Consider the following 22099-nt stretch of genomic DNA (forward strand, 5'->3'; position numbering starts at 1 on the left):
CTTTTCCAGGTAAGGTATGTACCTTTCTCTTTTTCATCCTGTAAAAATGATTTCTACTAAGCCTTTCAAAGTAGAGTTGCTTGATGAAGAATGTTTCGTTCCAAGTTAAGAGATAGGGAAAAACAGTGGTTCGTACTTTGGGAATCGAGAACATCAAACTACAATGTGTAGGGACCAAAAGCTAAGCTTTTTGAGTAATGGATGATTTCAAATCTGAATAGAGGCTACTTCCTATGCAACACTGAATTCTAACAACAGACCTCTTCTGCTGATTTTCCTTATATTACCTGAATGCTAATCACCGATTCCGATATAACTAATGCACATCTATTGATAGCCTAAGGACACTGAGCTTCTGGCAGACAGATTAGAATCTCTGGTCAATGTTACACTTCCAGAGAATCAGATTAAGACCCATCTCATTCCAGTATCAGAGAAATGTTGAAAGGCAATACATCTTGCAACAATGTGAGGCAACGATTCAGACTTCCCAGAAAATATTATCCCATAAACAGAACATTTATCATCCAGGCAAAACAAGTCAGTTAAACAACTCTGCTCTGGTCTATGCTTCTCAGAACAAATTTAACAGTAACCGCTCATCAACATAGATTGTTTCACAGCCCATCACCCAACTGGGAGGAAGTACATTGACAATTGCATCTGCCATCATATCTTTTTGTCACAGAAGGAAATAAAATTAAAAAAAAACAATTATTAAAATCTACCCTGGGGGTTGGGGATTTAGCTCAGTGGTAGAGCACTTGCCTAGCAAGCGTAAGGCCCTGGGTTCGGTCCCCAGCTCCGAAAAATAGAAAAGAAAAAAAAAATCTACCCTGAACTTCTTCTATACTTCCTCATACAACATGCTTCTTTACTTTTGAAATCAGTGGCAGGGAAAGGGTGGGATGGGTTAGGCCAGATGCCTTCCTCAAGAGATTAATCTCTACTCCTCACCTTTCCAAGTAGCAAACTGGATTTTACTTGCCTTCTTCTTTATCATCTTTTATTTCAAAACAGCAGTGGTGATTTTACAGTGGTTTTGGCAGAGTACACTTTTTGCGGTATACAAATCAGTTTTATTGTACTTTTTTTTTTACATTCCTAAATTTATTAAGGCTAAATATAATATCAGCAGCAAATATCTCTAATGAACCTTATTTTATGACCTTCAAAGAAAATGGTAAATGTTTAGTTTTACTTTCTCCACTGTTCCAAAAACTACGCAAAACATTCTGGCAAAAAAATATCATAAGGAGACATACTGTAATAATTTGTATCTTGGTGATACAATTGCCTGGTTTATTTACTATGGTCCTGGGTCCAGCCTCTGGCACTTCAATAATAGTGACATATAACAAAATTGTAAAATTAACAATTGGGATATACTACAAATCACATCAAACTAGAATATCCCAATATTATGTTTTAGTTTGATCTTTGTCGTTTGAGATGGCATGGCCTTGGGTCCCCGAGGAGTCTTGGTATTTTGACATTTCCAACCAACCCACCATATTTGTGTGTGCTTTTAAGTGTGTGGATGTGTGCGCATGGCTGCAGTGGTTTTGAGGGCCAGAGGTTGGTGTCAGGCAACTTCCTGTTTGAAAAGTCTCTCACTGAACCTGGAGTTCTCAACGCAGCTATACTAACTAGCCAGCGAGCTCTAGGGATCCTCCTGTGTTCACTGCCCTAGTGCTGGGACTACATGGGCTCTTGTTACCATATCTGGCCTTTTACATGGACACTAAGAATCCTAACTCAGGTCTTTGTTGTTTTTCAGACAGACACTTTACTAATTAAGCCATCTCTGCGGCCCCGAACTACCGTTTTAAAGTTCAACCCAGGATGCATTGTGTATGCTAGATACTGAAAATTCTTCCTCATCACTAGAGACTATCACATTGCCAGTATCAGTTCAGCAGTCTTCATTAGGGAGCAATTATGGAAGAAAACACATTGTAGAGGGTGATGGAGATGATCTGGGGCTGTTTCCTTGCCTGAGCCAACGTGGAGGCTTTTATTTATAGGAACAGTTTGTCCCACTGTCGTGGTTTTCTCATTTCCCTTGTCGGCAAGGAAACCATACATCCTAGGTGCTGCATCATAATCTGTTTTGCAGCCAATATTTGCATTGGTTTATAAGAAAATTGAAAGATTGTGTTCTGTTGATTTTTACCTGTTTGGAGGTATGTGGGAATGACATCGGTTCTTCAAACAAAACATACCTCTGTCCTTGTTTTCATTGCCACAATGGAGAATCCAATCATAGACGAAGCTATTGTAAGTTTACAATTTATTTTGTTGACGTGCATTTCACTATTGATCCTAATCCATGTTGTATGTCAAATATTGTCAGAATACTGTCAAATATACCCCTTATTATCATTTTGGTGACCCAGAGTTTTGCTTTGACAGTTAGAGGTAAATGACAATCGTGTATATGCCAATCACCCTAGGTTCTTTTCACTAACAGATTAATTTCTTCTAAAACTTTAATGTTAAGCAACTATGAAAAAATTTTAAAAACAGAGTTTTACCATTTATCCAGCAGCTAGCAATGGTCTCCTCAGAGACTTCAATAAGAGCCAAAAAAAAAAAAAAACCTTATATGCTTAATTTATATTTCTTAATATTTCTTCTTAATTTTATTCCTCTTCACATTGCCTCAATCTTGTAAAATTATTATTCACTGAAGACAAAAATCCCTCCTGGGCTCTCTGCTTTCCTTTCTTCTCACTTTAGATTTAAAATATGCAAGGAGGTTTATTAGCAGGAAGAAAATGCGATTGTGCTTCTCAGCTTGTTAGAGGGACGGTGGTCTGGTGTCCGCCAGAGGGAAACTGCCTCACGCTCTGAATTCTCACCGAACACCTTTTTAATAGAAGAATCTGTTTCAGAAGAGAGGTCACTGTCAAGGAGAAGGCCGGCTGCTGTTCAGCTTGTGTTGGTACAATGCTTAATGGTGAGCTCATAGCACTGGTCTTTGACTGACAGCTACCTATCCCCATGTTTATAATCCATTTTTCTCACTATGGTCAAGTATGTGCTAGACTTAAAGTTCAATTTGCACATCTCAGGGCACAATTCACGTTCACAATCCTACACGTTCCTTACCACCATCTTGTACCAGGACTTGTATTATTCCCCAGAGAAACCACACACCTTGAACCTACAGTGTTTGCAGTATGGCCTGGAGGCTAGGCTTGGATGGCCTGCTTGTCTCCAGCACCTGATCACGGTTCACAGTGTGGGCCCTGGGTATTTAGGAACATTATTTAAATCTTGTTCTTGACCTGTCCCAGGTCACTGCTCCATCTCTGAGCAACGCTGTCCTAATCTATGGACAGGGAACAATCAGAAAACCTCATACAGAGTCCAAAGAAATAGGCCAGAGCCTTGGAACCTATTCAACTCACTATAGCAAGAACATTACAGGCCTAGTGCATGTTTCCCATAGCTACTGATATATGCTATCACATCTCCCATGCAACAGGTAAATGTGTGATGTGAACTGAAGAATCCACAACATTGCCTCTGTTGCTAACTTCATCTTTCAGATAAGAAGCTCGAATGTAGAGAGATTGCCTGAGTTGGACAGGATCATGCAGCTCTTACACAAAAGAGACAAGATCTGAACCACAGAAACAGGGCTCATCATCCCGAGGCCGTGTGATCTCTATTACGACCCTATAGAACAAACTAGTACATGGGAGTCCTCTCTCTTAATTACACAGCTTTATTTACAGTAGCACTGTAAATAGGTATGGCCACACGCCTGCCTCCCCCATTCGCAACTCTTAGTATGTCTGTGCACCCAGCATTGTTTGGTTCCGTGTAGCATCTTACCTGGAAGAGGATCACAGCTGAAGAATTGCTGAGCAAACCTTTTAAATTCCCATCTGACTATGTGGGTACGCTATACCATACTGCCTGCATGCTCTCCCACGCTGTGCTGCTAGGTAGTGCCCATCACATCAAGAACTTGCATTTAATTTGGGCTACACCGTCAATAGCGGTCCCAGCCGAAAAGGAAGGTTTGGGGCTGAATGAGGGTTGTTTCTTTTTTTTAAGCCTTCTTGTTCAAAACTTGTCCTATTGTCCTTGTACACTGGTGACAGGATGAAAAAGAGGAGAGATTATGGGAAACTCGGAGCATCAGCTACAACCGTCCCAACAGGTAGAGAGTGAGGGACACGGCAGTGATGGCTGAATGCAGTGGGATGGGGTGGGAGCCTGGTGTTATCACTCACAGCTCCACAAAGTATTAAAGATCTTCGCACTGAAGCAAGTCAGAGTTACTGGAAACCAGGGCAAATCCAGGGTACAATGTTTCCCTGTGGGATTCAAGAAAGGGGAGGGGGAGCACAAGTTCTAACATTTCTCTTGAGGCGTCATTGTTGTTGGTCTTCATACCTGCAAAAGGAAAAGAGAACGTGTTCCCTGTTATTTGATGGTATGTTAAATTTAGCTTTCCCCCTTAATTATAGCATGTATTTATGATATAGAGTTAAAATAACACAGAAGCATGCAGAGAAAAATGTGGCTCGGTTCCTTCCATCACTCCCTTCTAACCTCAGTTCCCTGGGGAAATAGGGCCAACGTGTTAGCAGAAAAGCTTCAAACTCCATTCCTATTTACAGACAACTATTTCTGCACATATACAAGTGTAGACAGATATCTGAATGTTTTGGCATGCACACAGATATAGAAAAGCCTAAATTTCATAAAGGGTAAACTCACGCAAAAGTGTGCACCTCCCATTAGAGTCTAGGAGCCAAGTCAAATGGCGCCAAGGTGAGAGGAGGCCAAGGGTTAAAATAGGTGCACCATTTATCACATTCAATGCAAACACCACTCAATAAATGGCCTTCGGATGTGTTGTTCCTACTGTGGCCATTTCATTGGGAGTGTGTCCATGCCTCCTCACAAGAATTAGGTCAGTAGTACCCAGCTTAATACATTTGTGTCACGTGATACATAAAAAAACTGAACATTGCTGTTCATAATATGCATATTTCATTTGATATTCTTTACATAACGTGGCATCTCTACTACACCCTAGTTCCAAATATCTTTTTCTTTTAAGTCCTTTCCCTGTGCGCTCCCTCTTATACCTAATATCTATTTGTTCTTTGAATGACCAATCACTTGCTACCACCCTTGCAAAGACTTTGTTCTTACTATTAACTTTAGGTCCTTAGAGATCAAGCAAATGTCCCCAGGTTCATACAGTTGTTTCGGGAAGAGGGACATCACCTTCATCAGGTTGGTGCGTCTAAAGGATCGAGAACCATGGCATAGGACAGAGACGGAGAGAAAGGAAACTGTTTAGGAAAGGGCAGGGACGCATGCGCAGCCTCATGGGTGTGGCCCTTGCGGTGGAAGAGTTGGAACAAGCCTGAGGTTTTACTCTATTTTCAGCAGCTGCTCAGGTCCTTGACATTAACAGACTGCCTTTTGATATTTTTCAACGAGCGTACATTCCTTTATTGTGGCATGGGTTTGCAGCACAGAGGGGCTGTAATGAGAAAAGGAACAAGAAAAGGACCTCGGGCTGGAGGGTTTACATACAAATAAGGCTCATACATCAATACGCTCTCAAATCTCAGTACACTATCCCACACTCAGTTAAACACAAAAGAACGGGACTGAAAATTCCTCTTCTCCCTCTTTCTGTTGGTATGCGCTTCCGTAGAACTGGTATGAGTGAATCTTACAATAAAACAGGCCAGACATAGCCCTTCAGCTCAGAAGTTATTAGCAAGAATGATTCCTGACTACAATACACAACCTGAAAGAAGCCCAGTGTATGCAACTCATTATTTCTGAAAGTTGACAGGCCCTAAAAAAACAAAATAATTGTGCTGACTTGAGTTAGAAGTGGTTTCCCACCAAATATGGGTTTGAGTAACAGACAATGCTCTTGACAAGTGCAAACCAATATTGGAAGTTGAACTGGGCAGTGTTTAGGTAGATGTCAATTCAAATGATGGACGCAATTACTACACTGGAAGTTTAGAAACAAATTCAGGATTTCTTGGGAATCACAACTGGGCTTTAGTCCTGAGCCTGTCACTTACAGGTAGGCGACACTGGACAAATCAACTGATCTGATTTTCCTCATTTGTAAAGTAAGTGGGTCGGATCCTGTCTCCACTCATTCCCTTCCACAGATAGCAGTGGGTAACACAATATCACTTGTGAGACATTCAAAGGATAAGAGACTTCTGATGGGCAGAGAAGAGTAAGAAAGGAAATATTTAAGAGACTAATCCCTGAAAACTCATCCTGGATTATGATTCGTCAGGTGATTCTGACTGTCTTATTAGAGACATATGGACGGACATATTATCTGAGGGGACTTAAAGTTCACATTTAAGCTATAGGTTTCTCTGGCTTAAAGATACAGAGGGATACACAAACACACACCTAAGTAAGATGGAATCAACTTTCAAAAGTTGTCTGAGTTTTCGTCACTTCCCAGAACAAGAAATCTCTTTTAATACTTGCTCTTTGTACTGGATACGGTGTCACACACACCATTAACCTCAGCACTAAGGAGGCAGAACCAGGCAGATCTCAGGGAGTTTTAGGCTACGCTGGTCTACATAGTGAGTTCTAGGCCAACAAGAGTGTGTAAGAATAGCTTGTTTTAAAAATAATAAAAATAATAAAATAATAAAATAATAAAATTTCCCTTAGACTGTAACAATACTTATTGATACCCTATTGTAACAATTTAGGGCAGTGATTCTCAACTTTCTTAATGCTGCAACCCCTTAATACATTTTCGTGTGTTGTGGTGTGCCCCAAATACAAAATTATTTTTATTGCTACTTCCTAAACTGTAACTTTGCTATGGTTATGAATCATAACATGAATATCTGATATGTAGAATATCTGATGTGCAAAGGGACACCCTTTTGTGTTTGATCCTTCAACGGAGCAGTGATCCATGGGTTGAAAATCACTGATCGAGGATTAAAAGCAAGGAAAGAGATCCCAGCAATGTTTGTCTTGAAGCTTGAGATGTGTAGAAGAAGATTCTAATGGGTCTAGCACTCTCATCTTTAACCAATATCCGAAATACAGAAAAAAATATCACTGGTCTCTCTAGTGCTAGTATTCCTAAGCAAACAAAAGGCATTCAAAATGTCTTTGACTTAGCAAACATTTCTTTCTAGGAAAATGACAATTTAAAGCTCACTCGGGGAATGGCCCTTTATTCCCAAAGGCACACCTGCAACACCATCTTCTGTGGTACCTCATGGTTGCTGGTTTTTTGATAAGGATTCAGAGTCTTCTAGCCATCAGTCACCAGGAAGAAAAAATAAGTCAGAACTGAGACCAAAGCTTTTCTATACCAACAACTCCATTCTACCCTGAGTTACCCTGAGCGCGTTGCTGCCAGAGGTGAGCTTCCCTCTTGAAAGATGGTTACTTTCCTGTCTACAAACCCAGGTAGTATCAGGTTATCTTTCTGAATCTTTTGGCCATTAAGAACTGCCTGAGAATCGCGATTCTCCGTTAGTGCACGTTTAGTCAATTACCTCATGATATGCAGCCAATACTCTTCTTGAGCTAAACACCTAAAGCAAAGTGAAATAAATTGGCGCTGACCTGCCACAGCGACTTATTTTCAGTGCCTCCACATTTTGTATTCAATCAAGGTTAAGGACCTACTATGTGCTAGGTGGTTTTATGGGTGACTGTGATACATGGAAGATAAAACACTGCATCTAACACTCACTGCAACTAAAAAGAAACTGTTTAAGAAAACAAAACAGAATGAGTACCTATTTTTTGGTCTTATATTTGTGAAAATGATGGTTCATCATATTCAAAAGTACAGACGCCTACTTTTTGATTCTTACCTTTCATAAGCAGTTATTAAGTTTACTTAAATCATTTACTAATTTACCTAGTCCACCCGAGTGTTGTGTCTATAAACCAAAAAAAAAGAAAGTTGATCTTAATTACTTCTCCAAAGTCTCCATCCCCAAATTCAGTCACAGTTAGAGTTAGGGTACCATTCTATGAATAGAAGCGATTTTGTCCACCCAAGACATTCCTCATGGGGTCGGGCATGTCAGTTACTATTGAGTGAATATTCACTACCGTCTCCACTGGTTTGCACATTGTGTTGCTTTATAGCAATAGGAATTAAGAATTCTTTTCCTAAAAACTCAAGGAAAGTTAGGTAGTGAAAGTGAGAGGGTGGAGGGGGTGGGCTGGAGAAATAGCTCAGGAAGTTTAGAGCACTTGTGGCTGCCAGGAGGACCTACATGATGGTTCTCAACCATCTGACACTCCAGTCCCGGGAGATCTGATGCTTGTGGTCCACATGCATACATATGGGCAAAGAGGTGCATGCATGTAAAATTAAATGCAAACTTTAAAATTACAAAGTTTAAAAAAGTGCAATGTCCTTTTCAAAAGACCTCTGCTCTCCAGGCCACTTGCTCAAAGATATCGCTTTCTTTATGCAAAACTTTAGTCTGTGTGGACTGGAGTCCCTACCAAAACATATGCCTCCCTTTCTGATCTTGGTTACAAGTTATAGTACCCAAGGGTTCGGCCCCTTCGCTTCATCTTTAGTAAATCACATGCCTAACCATTGCAATGCTGCCGGCTGTAATACCAACACAGCTGTTCTACTTCATAAAGCAGGGTTCGATCTCCACACAGGAGCTGTTACAGCATTTCTCTATGCTTTAATGAACACGCTAGGAAAGCAGCATTATTTCCAAAATGAACTTCCAAAATATCCACTGAGACTGTTCTCTTGGCACAAGAAGAAAAGCTGTCACTTAGGAAATCGTGGCCATTTGGTGGAACCTTTGTTGTGCGGCCTCTATTGTCATTTAATCTCAAGAGAGATGAGTGAAGGAGTGGAAGCTGTTTTGACACTTTTAAGTGATGCAAAAATATTCCACCTGTTGCCAAGAGCTAATTTGCAAATCAAATACTCAAAAAAAAAAACCCTCCATTTTTAAGCCAACTCATCTTCTTAAAAATAAATTTCTGCAGAGAACTTGGGTCAATTTATCCATACTCCAATAACATTCAAGATAGCGTGTTGTTTAGGTTAAACCTAGGACAGAAGAGTTACCCAAAGTGTAAGCAAGGAATGTTGAACAGTGTAACTCGAGAGTGAATGAACTTTTACAAAATTAGATGACTTAGCATATTTTATACAGTTTTAAAAGGGTACTACTTTTCAATAACTTTTAAGCAATTGAAATTTATTTTCTCTCAGTTCTAAAGGGTATACAGTCCAAGATACAGAGACGAACATTTTTGAGGAATATCTTAGATGTGTCTTCTCATGGCAGAAATGAGGAGGCCAAGGGAAGGCAAGGCATGAGGGAGCACAGGTACATGAGAAAGAAGGGGGATCCAGTCACCTCTTACTAGGCATTGTCTCTTTTTTTTTTTTTTTTATTAACTTGAGTATTTCTTATATACATTTCGAATGTTATTCCCTTTCCCGGTTTCCGGGCAAACATCCCCCTCCCCCTTCCCCTTCCTTATGGGTGTTCCCCTCCCAACCCTCCCCCCATTGCCGCCCTCCCCCCATAGACTAGTTCACTGGGGGTTCAGTCTTAGCAGGACCCAGGGCTTCCCCTTCCACTGGTGCTCTTACTAGGATATTCATTGCTACCTATGGGGTCAGAGTCCAGGGTCAGTCCATGTATAGTCTTTAGGTAGTGGCTTAGTCCCTGGAAGCTCTGGTTGCTTGGCATTGTTGTACTTTTGGGGTCTCGAGCCCCTTCAAGCTCTTCCAGTTCTTTCTCTGATTCCTTCAATAGGGGACCTATTCTCAGTTCAGTGGTTTGCTGCTGGCATTCGCCTCTATATTTGCTGTATTCTGGCTGTGTCTCTCAGGAGCGATCTACATCCGGCTCCTGTCGGTCTGCACTTCTTTGCTTCATCCATCTTGTCTAATTGGGTGGCTGTATATGTATGGGCCACATGTGGGGCAGGCTCTGAATGGGTGTTCCTTCAGTCTCTGTTTTAATCTTTGCCTCTCCCTTCCCTGCCAAGGGTATTCTTTTTCCTCATTTAAAGAAGGAGTGAAGCATTCACATTTTGATCATCCGTCTTGAGTTTCGTTTGTTCTAGGGATCTAGGGTAATTCAAGCATTTGGGCTAATAGCCACTTGTCAATGAGTGCATACCATGTATGTCTTCCTGTGATTGGGTTAGCTCACTCAGGATGATATTTTCCAGTTCCAACCATTTGCCTACGAATTTCATAAACTCGTTGTTTTTGATAGCTGAGTAATATTCCATTGTGTAGATGTACCACATTTTCTGTATCCATTCCTCTGTTGAAGGGCATCTGGGTTCTTTCCATTTTCTGGCTATTATAAATAAGGCTGCGATGAACATAGTGGAGCACGTGTCTCTTTTATATGTTGAGGCATCTTTTGGGTATATGCCCAAGAGAGGTATAGCTGGATCCTCAGGCAGTTCAATGTCCAATTTTCTGAGGAACCTCCACACTGATTTCCAGAATGGTTTTACCAGTCTGCAATCCCACCAACAATGGAGGAGTGTTCCTCTTTCTCCACATCCTCGCCAGCATCTGCTGTCACCTGAGTTTTTGATCTTAGCCAATCGCACTGGTGTGAGGTGAAATCTCAGGGTTGTTTTGATTTGCATTTCCCTTATGACTAAAGATGTTGAACATTTCTTTAGGTGTTTCTCCGCCATTCGGCATTCCTCAACTGTGAATTCTTTGTTTAGCTCTGAACCCCATTTTTTAATAGGGTTATTTGTTTCCCTGCGGTCTAACTTCTTGAGTTCTTTGTATATTTTGGAAATAAGGCCTCTATCTGTTGTAGGATTGGTAAAGATCTTTTCCCAATCTGTTGGTTGCCGTTTTGTCCTAACCACAGTGTCCTTTGCCTTACAGAAGCTTTGCAGTTTTATGAGATCCCATTTGTTGATTCTTGATCTTAGAGCATAAGCCATTGGTGTTTTGTTCAGGAAATTTTTTCCAGTGCCCATGTGTTCCAGATGCTTCCCTAGTTTTTCTTCTATTAGTTTGAGTGTGTCTGGTTTGATGTGGAGGTCCTTGATCCACTTAAGCTTTGTACAGGGTGATAAGGATGGATCGATCTGCATTCTTCTACATGTTGCCCTCCAGTTGAACCAGCACCATTTGCTGAAAATGCTATCTTTTTTCCATTGGATGGTTTTGGCTCCTTTGTCAAAAATCAAGTGACCATAGGTGTGTGGGTTCATTTCTGGGTCTTCAATTCTATTCCATTGGTCTATCTGTCTGTCTCTGTACCAATACCATGCAGTTTTTATCACTATTGCTCTGTAATACTGCTTGAGTTCAGGGATAGTGATTCCCCCTGAAGTCCTTTTATTGTTGAGGATAGCTTTAGCTATCCTGGGTTTTTTGTTATTCCAGATGAATTTGCAAATTGTTCTGTCTAACTCTTTGAAGAATTGGATTGGTATTTTGATGGGGATTGCATTGAATCTGTAGATTGCTTTTGGTAAAATGGCCATTTTTACCATATTAATCCTGCCAATCCATGAGCATGGGAGATCTTTCCATCTTCTGAGGTCTTCTTCAATTTCTTTCCTCAGTGTCTTGAAGTTCTTATTGTACAGATCTTTTACTTGCTTGGTTAAAGTCACACCGAGGTACTTTATATTATTTGGGTCTATTATGAAGGGTGTCGTTTCTCTAATTTCTTTCTCGGCTTGTTTCTCTTTTGTATAGAGGAAGGCAACTGATTTATTTGAGTTAATTTTATACCCAGCCACTTTGCTGAAGTTGTTTATCAGCTTTAGTAGTTCTCTGGTGGAACTTTTGGGATCACTTAAATATACTATCATGTCATCTGCAAATAGTGATATTTTGACCTCTTCTTTTCCGATCTGTATCCCTTTGATCTCCTTTTGTTGTCTGATTGCTCTGGCTAGAACTTCAAGAACTATATTGAATAAGTAGGGAGAGAGTGGGCAGCCTTGTCTAGTCCCTGATTTTAGTGGGATTGCTTCAAGTTTCTCTCCATTTAGTTTAATGTTAGCAACTGGTTTGCTGTATATGGCTTTTACTATGTTTAGGTATGGGCCTTGAATTCCTATTCTTTCCAGGACTTTTATCATGAAGGGGTGTTGAATTTTGTCAAATGCTTTCTCAGCATCTAATGAAATGATCATGTAGTTCTGTTCTTTCAGTTTGTTTATATAATGGATCACGTTGATGGTTTTCCGTATATTAAACCATCCCTGCATGCCTGGGATGAAGCCTACTTGATCATGGTGGATGATTGTTTTGATGTGCTCTTGAATTCGGTTTGCCAGAATTTTATTGAGTATTTTTGCGTCGATATTCATAAGGGAAATTGGTCTGAAGTTCTCTTTCTTTGTTGTGTCTTTGTGTGGTTTAGGTATAAGAGTAATTGTGGCTTCATAGAAGGAATTCGGTAGGGCTCCATCTGTTTCAATTTTGTGGAATAGTTTGGATAATATTGGTATGAGGTCTTCTATGAAGGTTTGATAGAATTCTGCACTAAACCCGTCTGGACCTGGGCTCTTTTTGGTTGGGAGACCTTTAATGACTGCTTCTATTTCCTTAGGAGTTATGGGGTTGTTTAACTGGTTTATCTGTTCCTGATTTAACTTCGATACCTGGTATCTGTCTAGGAAATTGTCCATTTCCTGAAGATTTTCAAGTTTTTTTGAATATAGGCTTTTATAGTAAGATCTGATGATTTTTTGAATTTCCTCCAAATCTGTAGTTATGTCTCCCTTTTCATTTCTGATTTTGTTAATTTGGACACACTCTCTGTGTCCTCTCGTTAGTCTGGCTAAGGGTTTATCTATCTTGTTGATTTTCTCAAAGAACCAACTTTTGGTTCTGTTGATTCTTTCTATGGTCCTTTTTGTTTCTACTTGGTTGATTTCAGCTCTGAGTTTGATTATTTCCTGCCTTCTACTCCTCCTGGGTGTATTTGCTTCTTTTTGTTCTAGAGCTTTTAGGTGTGCTGTCAAGCTGCTGACATATGCTCTTTCCTGTTTCTTTCTGCAGGCACTCAGCGCTATGAGTTTTCCTCTTAGCACAGCTTTCATTGTGTCCCATAAGTTTGAGTATGTTGTATCTTCATTTTCATTAAATTCTAAAAAGTTTTTAATTTCTTTCTTTATTTCTTCCTTGACCAGGTTATCATTGAGTAGAGCATTGTTCAATTTCCACGTATATGTGGGCATTCTTCCCTTATTGTTATTGAAGACCAGTTTTAGGCCGTGGTGGTCCGATAGCACGCATGGGATTATTTCTATCTTTCTGTACCTGTTGAGGCCCGTTTTTTGACCAATTATATGGTCAATTTTGGAGAAAGTACCATGAGGAGCTGAGAAGAAGGTATATCCTTTTGCTTTAGGATAGAATGTTCTATAAATATCCGTTAAGTCCATTTGGCTCATGACTTCTCTTAGTCTGTCTACATCACTGTTTATTTTCTGTTTCCATGATCTGTCCATTGATGAGAGTGGGGTGTTGAAATCTCCCACTATTATTGTGTGAGGTGCAATGTGTGTTTTGAGCTTTAGTAAGGTTTCTTTTACATATGTAGGTGCCCTTGTATTTGGGGCATAGATATTTAGGATTGAGAGTTCATCTTGGTTGATTTTTCCTTTGATGAATATGAAGTGTCCTTCCTTATCTTTTTTGATGACTTTTAGTTGGAAATTGATTTTATTTGATATTAGAATGGCTACTCCAGCTTGCTTCTTCTGACCATTTGCTTGGAAAGTTGTTTTCCAGCCTTTCACTCTGAGATAGTGTCTGTCTTTGTCTCTGAGGTGTGTTTCCTGTAGGCAGCAGAATGCAGGGTCCTCGTTGCGTATCCAGTTTGTTAATCTATGTCTTTTTATTGGGGAGTTGAGGCCATTGATATTGAGAGATATTAAGGAATAGTGATTATTGCTTCCCGTTATATTCATATTTGATGTGAGGTTATGTTTGTGTGCTTTCATTCTCTTTGTTTTGTTGCCAAGACGATTAGTTTCTTGCTTCTTCTAGGGTATAGCTTGCCTCCTTATGTTGGGCTTTACCATTTATTATCCTTTGTAGTGCTGGATTTGTAGAAAGATATTGTGTAAATTTGGTTTTGTCATGGAATATCTTGGTTTCTCCATCAATGTTAATTGAGAGTTTTGCTGGATACAGTAATCTGGGCTGGCATTTGTGTTCTCTTAGGGTCTGTATAACATCAGTCCAGGATCTTCTGGCCTTCATAGTTTCTGGCGAGAAGTCTGGTGTGATTCTGATAGGTCTCCCTTTATATGTTACTTGACCTTTTTCCCTTACTGCTTTTAATATTCTTTCTTTATTTTGTGCGTTTGGTGTTTTGACAATTATGTGACGGGAGGTGTTTCTTTTCTGGTCCAATCTATTTGGAGTTCTGTAGGCTTCCTGTATGTCTATGGGTATCTCTTTTTTTAGGTTAGGGAAGTTTTCTTCTATGATTTTGTTGAAGATATTTACTGGTCCTTTGAGCTGGGAGTCTTCACTCTCTTCTATACCTATTATCCTTAGGTTTGATCTTCTCATTGAGTCCTGGATTTCCTGTATGTTTTGGACCAGTAGCTTTTTCCGCTTTACATTATCTTTGACAGTTGAGTCAATGATTTCTATGGAATCTTCTGCTCCTGAGATTCTCTCTTCCATCTCTTGTATTCTGTTGGTGAAGCTTGTGTCTACAGCTCCTTGTCTCTTCTTTTGGTTTTCTATATCCAGGGTTGTTTCCATGTGTTCTTTCTTGATTGCTTCTATTTCCATTTTTAATTCCTTCAACTGTTTGATTGTGTTTTCCTGGAATTCTTTCAGGGATTTTTGCGATTCCTCTCTGTAGGCTTTTACTTGTTTATTAATGTTTTCCTGTGCTTCCCTAAGTGTGTTCAGGTCTTTCCTGAAGTCCTCCAGCATCATGATCAAATATGATTTTGAAACTAGATCTTGCTTTTCTGGTGTGTTTGGATATTCCATGTTTGTTTTGGTGGGAGAATTGGGCTCCGATGATGGCATGTAGTCTTGGTTTCTGTTGCTTGGGTTCCTGCGCTTGCCTCTCGCCATCAGATTATCTCTAGTGTTACTTTGTTCTGCTATTTCTGACAGTGGCTAGACTGTCCTATAAGCCTGTGTGTCAGGAGTGCTGTAGACCTGTTTTCCTCTCTTTCAGTCAGTTATGGGGACAGAGTGTTCTGCTTTCGGGCGTGTAGTTTTTCCTCTCTACAGGTCTTCAGCTGTTCCTGTGGGCCTGTGTCTTGAGTTCACCAGGCAGCTTTCTTGCAGCAGAAAATTTGGTCTTACCTGTGGTCCCGAGGCTCAGGTTTGCTCGTGGGGTGCTGTCCAGGGGCTCTCTGCAGCGGCAGCAACCAGGAAGACCTGTGCCGCCCCTTCCGGGAGCTTCAGTGCACCAGGGTTCCAGATGGTCTTTGGCTTTTTCCTCTGGCATCCGAGATGTGTGTGCAGGGAGCAGTCTCTTCTGGTTTCCCAAGCCTGTCTGCCTCTCTGAAGGTTTAGCTCTCCCTCCCACGGGATTTGGGTGCAGAGAACTGTTTATCCGGTCTGTTTCCTTCAGGGTCCGGCGGTGTCTGTGGCAGGGGTCCTGCCGCTCCTGGGCCCTCCCCCACGGGAGCCCAGAGGCCTTATACAGTTTCCTCTTGGGCCAGGGATGTGGGCAGGGGTGAGCAGTGTTGGTGGTCTCTTCCGCTCTGCAGCCTCAGGAGTGCCCACCTGACCAGGCGGTTGGGTCTCTCTCTCACCGGGTCTGGGAGCAGAGAGCTGCTGCGGGCCGGGATCCGCGGGTGTGGGACTTCCGGTAAACACAGAACGTGCCCGGTTCTAGAGAAATTCTGCTTCCGTGTGTCCCAAGCTCACCAGGCAGCTTTCTTGCAGCAGAAAATTTGGTCTTACCTGTGATCCCGAGGCTCAAGTTCGCTCGTGGGGTGCTGCCCAGGGGCTCTCTGCAGCGGCAGCAACCAGGAAGACCTGTGCCGCCCCTTCCGGGAGCTTCAGTGCACCAGGGTTCCAGATGGTCTTTGGCTTTTTCCTCTGGCGTCCGAGATGTGTGTGCAGGGAGCAGTCTCTTCTGGTTTCCCAGGCCTGTCTGCCTCTCTGAAGGTTTAGCTCTCCCTCCCACGGGATTTGGGTGCAGAGAACTGTTTATCCGGTCTGTTTCCTTCAGGGTCCGGCGGTGTCTCAGGCACAGCGGTCCTGCCGCTCCTGGGCCCTCCCCCACGGGAGCCCAGAGGCCTTATACAGTTTCCTCTTGGGCCAGGGATGTGGGCAGGGGTGAGCAGTGTTGGTGGTCTCTTCCGCTCTGCAGCCTCAGGAGTGCCCACCTGACCAGGCGGTTGGGTCTCTCTCTCACCGGGTCTGGGAGGCATTGTCTCTTAAAACTCCTATAAGGTAAATGAAGTTCCCAACACTTCATGTTTGGGGGGGAGAGGAACGCTAAAATAATTTCATTGTGTAGGTGATTGTAGCTACTACAGCCATTGTAATTTAGATAATCATACTTCCAAGAGTAGGAAAAAGTTCCTATGCATCCTTTAAGACAAAACAAGCATGGTGATTTTACAGAAATAACGCTATTACACGTACTAAAGTGTATGATAAGCCAATTCAAATATAACTGTCAACCTACAACATACGGTTATGGTGTTAAGAAAAAGGAGTCTTACCAAATTATGTTTGGGTAAGAGGCATTTTCAGTTCTGATCAAAGGGAAAATCCATTGAGGAGATATTTCATTCCTATAAATCAATACACATGTGTATTCCTCCCGTTTTTCATGTGAACCGATAACCACTAGTCTAAAATATCATTGCTTATTTTTATTCTTACATAAAATTCTTTCCAATAGTGGTGGCATCCCCAGCTACTTATTTTACCCTCTTTCAATACAACGTGTGATGGTTCTTCTTGGTTGTCAACCTGAATACATCTGGAACTGAACAAAACTAAAGTGGCTGGGTACAACTGTGAGAGATTTTTTCCCTTAATCAATTCATGTGAAGTGGGAAAATTTACTTTTAATTTTGACCTTTTGAGATGGGAAGATAAATCTTTAATCCAGACTTTTGGGACAGGAAGATTAAACTTTTAATCTAGGCCACACTTTCTTCTGACAGCCTACATACGGGACATTGAAAAAGGAAGCTTGCTCCCTTTCATTCTCTCCATTCCTTCTCTGGTATTAGAAACTACTTCTGCAGGATTCCAGTGTATATTGAAGACTAACTGAGACATCCAGCCTTGTCAAGTGAACAGTTATTATATCTTGGACCATATATATATTCATTTATTCTATAAGTTCTGTTCCTCTGGAGAACCCTGACCATTTAAATTTTGGTACCATTTTGGTACCAGAAGTGGGTATAGAGACAACAGAAGTATAAGAAGTATAAAAATGAATGTTTTAAATTCTGGAATAGGTTTTTCAATTTGCCAATGCCTACAGTTAAGGAAACCTTTCCAGCTACTGAAGCCTCTCCTAAAAGCTTGGAGAACATGGTATGAACTATTTTATAAACTTAAGGAGACAAATGCTTTTGATTATCCTGATTTACCAATTATGAGAGCCAAGGAATTTGGTTGCCTATATAAAACTTTTGACAATTTGTAGAAAAATAAGGAAAATGATGGTGCTGATTGGTTGTTTCTAACAACTCTAGATAAATTAGCAAAGGAAATGAATGAGCTCTGTGATAAAATTTACCAACTTCTAGCATCTCAGAATATAGTGAAAGAAAACAATGAACTTAGTGATAAATCTGTCCTGCTCCAGATGCACATAAACAGTCTAAAGTGACTAAGAAAGCCCTAGAAGAGAATCTACTCCAGCAGCCATAGTTTTCAAGTTGTAGATTAAACTGAAGCCCTCATTATAAGGTTAGCTAAATTACAGAAAAAATTCAAGTTTTACTTCTGGATGGTGTTGGTGGTTAAAGTAAGAGCATTCATGGGTAAAAAATAAAATGGGATCCCGTAACTTGGTATGGATGTGTTTGGGAAGACCCAATTGAACCTGACAGTTTTGAACCCTCTAATTCTCAAGAGTTTACTTCACCTGAGGAAGTCTATATCCTCAGCAGATGTGCTCCCATCATAACGCCCTGAAATATTGCTTTTTCTGTCTTAGACTAGAGAAATTTAATCTTTCATTAAGATCTGATGTCTGCTCAATCAGCAGTGACTTTCTCTGAAGGAGATGCCAGACTGATGTCCCTCAGAGTACACCACACACTGCATTTAGGTCTATAATCATACGTAAGGCAAAGTAGGCTCCTAGAGGGGAGGTAAAAAGTGTAGTCTACGTGGAGGGGCACTACAGTACTAAATAGCTTAATGAGTTTGCTAATTCATTCAAGAACATGTCTGGAAAATGTGTGTGAAAATGGACAGACTTAAAGGATGATGGTGAACAGAAAAAAAGACTTGAGTTCTCTGAGTGGAGATTCTAGGATTGATGCGGAAGCAGTTAAGAAAGGTGACAAAAGTTTGTTTGAATAGTTGGCTGAAGCATTTGTCAAGAGGTGGCCTACAGAAAAGATGTTGCAGATGTATTAAATTATTGGTGAGGAAGATATTTATAAGGCTTGGGAAAATTGCAATGTAGGTACACTGTGTAAAACCTAATCTGTCACAATAGGAAGGCCCAGAATACATGCTGTTCAACAAACTTTTTTTTTCTTCCATTTTTATTAAATTGGGTATTTCTTATTTACATTTCAAATGTTATTCCCTTTCCCGGTTTCTAGGCCATCATCCCCCTAACCACTCCCCCTCCCCTTACATATGTGTGTTCCCCTCCCCATCCACCCCTATTACTGCCTCCCCTCCCCACAAACAATCCCATACATTGGGGGTCCAGCCTTGGCAGGACCAAGGACTTCCCTTTCCACTGGTGCCCCTACTAGGCTATTCATTGCTACCTATGAATTTGGAGCCCAGGGTCAGTCCATGTATAGTCTTTGGGTAGTGGCTTAGTCCCTGGAAGCTCTGGTTGGTTGGCATTGATATTCTTATGGGGTCTCAAGCCCCTTCAGCTCTTTCAGTCCTTTCTCTGATTCCTTCAAAGGGGATCCTGTTCTCAGTTTAGTGGTTTGCTGCTGGCATTCGCCTCTGTATTTGCTGTATTCTGGCTGTGTCTCTCAGGAGAGATCTACATCCGATTCCTGTCAGCCTGCACTTCTTAGTTTGATCCATCTTATCTAGTTTGGTAGCTGTATATGTATGGACCACATTGGGGCAGGTTCTAAATGGTCATTCCTTCAGTCTCTGTTCAAAACTTTGCCTCCCTATCCCCACCTATCAGTATTTTTGTTCCTCTTTCAAAGAAGGAGTGAAGCATCCGTATTTTGGTCCTCCTTCTTGAGTTTCATGTGGTCTGTGCATCTTGGGTAATCCAGCATTTGGGCTAATATTGACTTATCAATGAATGCATACCATGTGTGTTTTTCTGTGGTTGGGTTACCTCACTCAGGATGATATTATCTAGTTCATTCCATTTGCCTATCAATTTCATGAAGTCAGTGTTTTTGATAGCTGAGTAGTACTCCATTGTGTAGATGTACCACATTTTCTGCATCCATTCGTCTGTTGAAGGGCATCTGAGATCTTTCCAGCTTCTGGCTATTATAAATAAGGCTGCTATGAACATAGTGGAGCACGTGTCTTTTTTATATGTTGGGGCATCTTTTGGGTATATGCCCAAGAGAAGTATAGCTGGGTCCTCAGGTAGTACAAGTCCAATTTTCTGAGGAACCGCCAGACTGATTTCCAGAATGGTTGTACCAGTCTGCAATCCCAGCAATAGTAGAGGTGTGTTCCTCTTTCTCCCCATCCTCACCAGCATCTGCTGTCACCTGAGTTTTTGATCTTAGCCATTCTGTCTGGTGTAAGGTTGTTTTGATTTGCATTTCCCTTATGACGAAAGATGTTGAACAATTTCTTTTTTTTATTAGATATATTTCTTTACTTACATTTCAAACGTTATTCCCTTTCCTGGTTTCGCTGTTCCTTAATCTTATGAGACTTAAAATTGTGAGCAGGGGACTGGCATACTGAAGAGCATTATAACACCCTCCTTTTGTATGCAGATCTTAGTGTTGGAGATGCTGCTATTCATTTGCCAAACATAACTGGTTTAATTGGACCCCAGGCTAGAATGGACTAGGTGGCAGCACTGAATCACTGAAGGCAAGGTGAAAATAGTTATTGTGGTGGGCAACATAGACAAAGTAATGTCTATAATGGCCTAACTTGTCATGGTTGGCACAGGCAATGTAAATTTTATAATGTCATTACTTCTATGACCTTTAGTACTGACTAATCAATCATGCCATTTCTAGGCATGAAATAGTTAATAGGCATGCTGCATTTAAATAATATATCTATATCTATTCAAACAAATAAATTCTCCAACAAATAAAACATAACTATTGGAGCATGGCAAAAGAGGATCGTGACTTGTAAATGAATTTCCAGACTTGGGTAAATCTGTAGACCCAGAAATGCTTGAATAAAGGTATGACCAGGCTCTGCTGATGAAGAGCCTGGATATAACTAAGAGTTTTACTGTTACCTTTTCTCCCAGAGGAATGTATATCCTTTTACAAGGTACACTGGAGAGATGAGAAATGATTAGAAGTTCCATGGTGCTTGAAAGGGGCTCGAGACCCCAAAAGTACAACAATGCCAAGCAACCAGAGCTTCCAGGGACTAAGCCACTACCTAAATACTATACATGGACTGACCCTGGACTCTGACCCCATAGGTAGCAATGAATATCCTAGTAAGAGCACCAGTGGAAGGGGAAGCCCTGGGTCCTGCTAAGACTGAACCCCCAGTGAACTAGACTATGGGGGGAGGGCGGCAATGGGGGGGAGGGTTGGGAGGGGAACACCCATAAGGAAGGGGAGGGGGGAGGGGGATGTTTGCCCGGAAACCGGGAAAGGGAATAACACTTGAAATGTATATAAGAAATACTCAAGTTAATAAAAAAAAAAAAAAAAGAAGAAGTTCCATGGTCTATTGGATAGTGGTTCTGAATTGACATTGATTCCAGGAGATCCAAAAAATCATTGTGGCTCTCCACTTAAAGTAGGGGCTTACATAAGTCAGGTGATTCATGGAATTTTGGCTGAGTCAGACTTATGGTAGATCTAGTGTATCCCCAAACTCATCCTTTGGTTATTTCCCCAATCCCAGGATATATAATTGGAATAGATATACTTAGAAATTAGCAGAATTCTCACATTTAATCACTGACCTTTAGAGTAAGTGATAATATTGTTGGAAAGACTATATGGGAGCCTTTATGGTTGCTTCTGCCAAAAAAAGCATCACATCCCTGGAGGAATATCAGAAATTAGTGCTACTATCAAGGACTTGAAGTGCAGCTATGGAGATTATCAGCACATCTCCCTTTAGCTCTCCTATCTGGCCTGTGCAGAAAACAGATGGATCATGGAGAATGACAGTTGATTATCAAAAATTTAGCCAAGTAGTGACTTCTACTGCAGAAGCAGTGCCAAATGTGGTGTCCTTCCTTGGGCAGATTAATACATCTCCTAGTGCATGGCATAAAGCTACTGAATTTGCAAATGCTTTCTTCTCAGTATCTGCCTATAAGGACAACCAGAAACAATTTGCTTTCTGTTGGCAAGGATAGCAGTATACTTTTATAATTTTACCTCAAGGATATACTAACTTTCTGATCCTCTGTGATAACTTATTTCTAAGGAAACTTGGTCATTGGTGTCTTCTGCAAAATATTACATTGGTACAGTATATTGACAATATTATGCCGATTGGAGAAAGTGATCAGGAATTAGCAACCATTTGGGACTTGTTGTTAACACATATTCACAGGAGAGAATGATGTGGAGGTTTGGATGGGAATGCTCACCTTCACTCCACAGGCTCAAATATTTGATGCTTGGTCACCAGGGTGAGGAACTGTTTGAAAGGCTTGGAAAGTATGGCCTTGCTGTGGTTGGTCTGGCCTTGGTGGAAGGAAGTGTGTCATTGGGTGTAGGCTTTTAAGTTTCAAAATCC

Source organism: Rattus norvegicus, chromosome 15 (assembly GCF_021556685.1).
Source record: "Rattus norvegicus strain SHRSP/BbbUtx chromosome 15, alternate assembly SHRSP_T2T, whole genome shotgun sequence".
Lineage (NCBI taxonomy): Eukaryota > Metazoa > Chordata > Mammalia > Rodentia > Muridae > Rattus > Rattus norvegicus.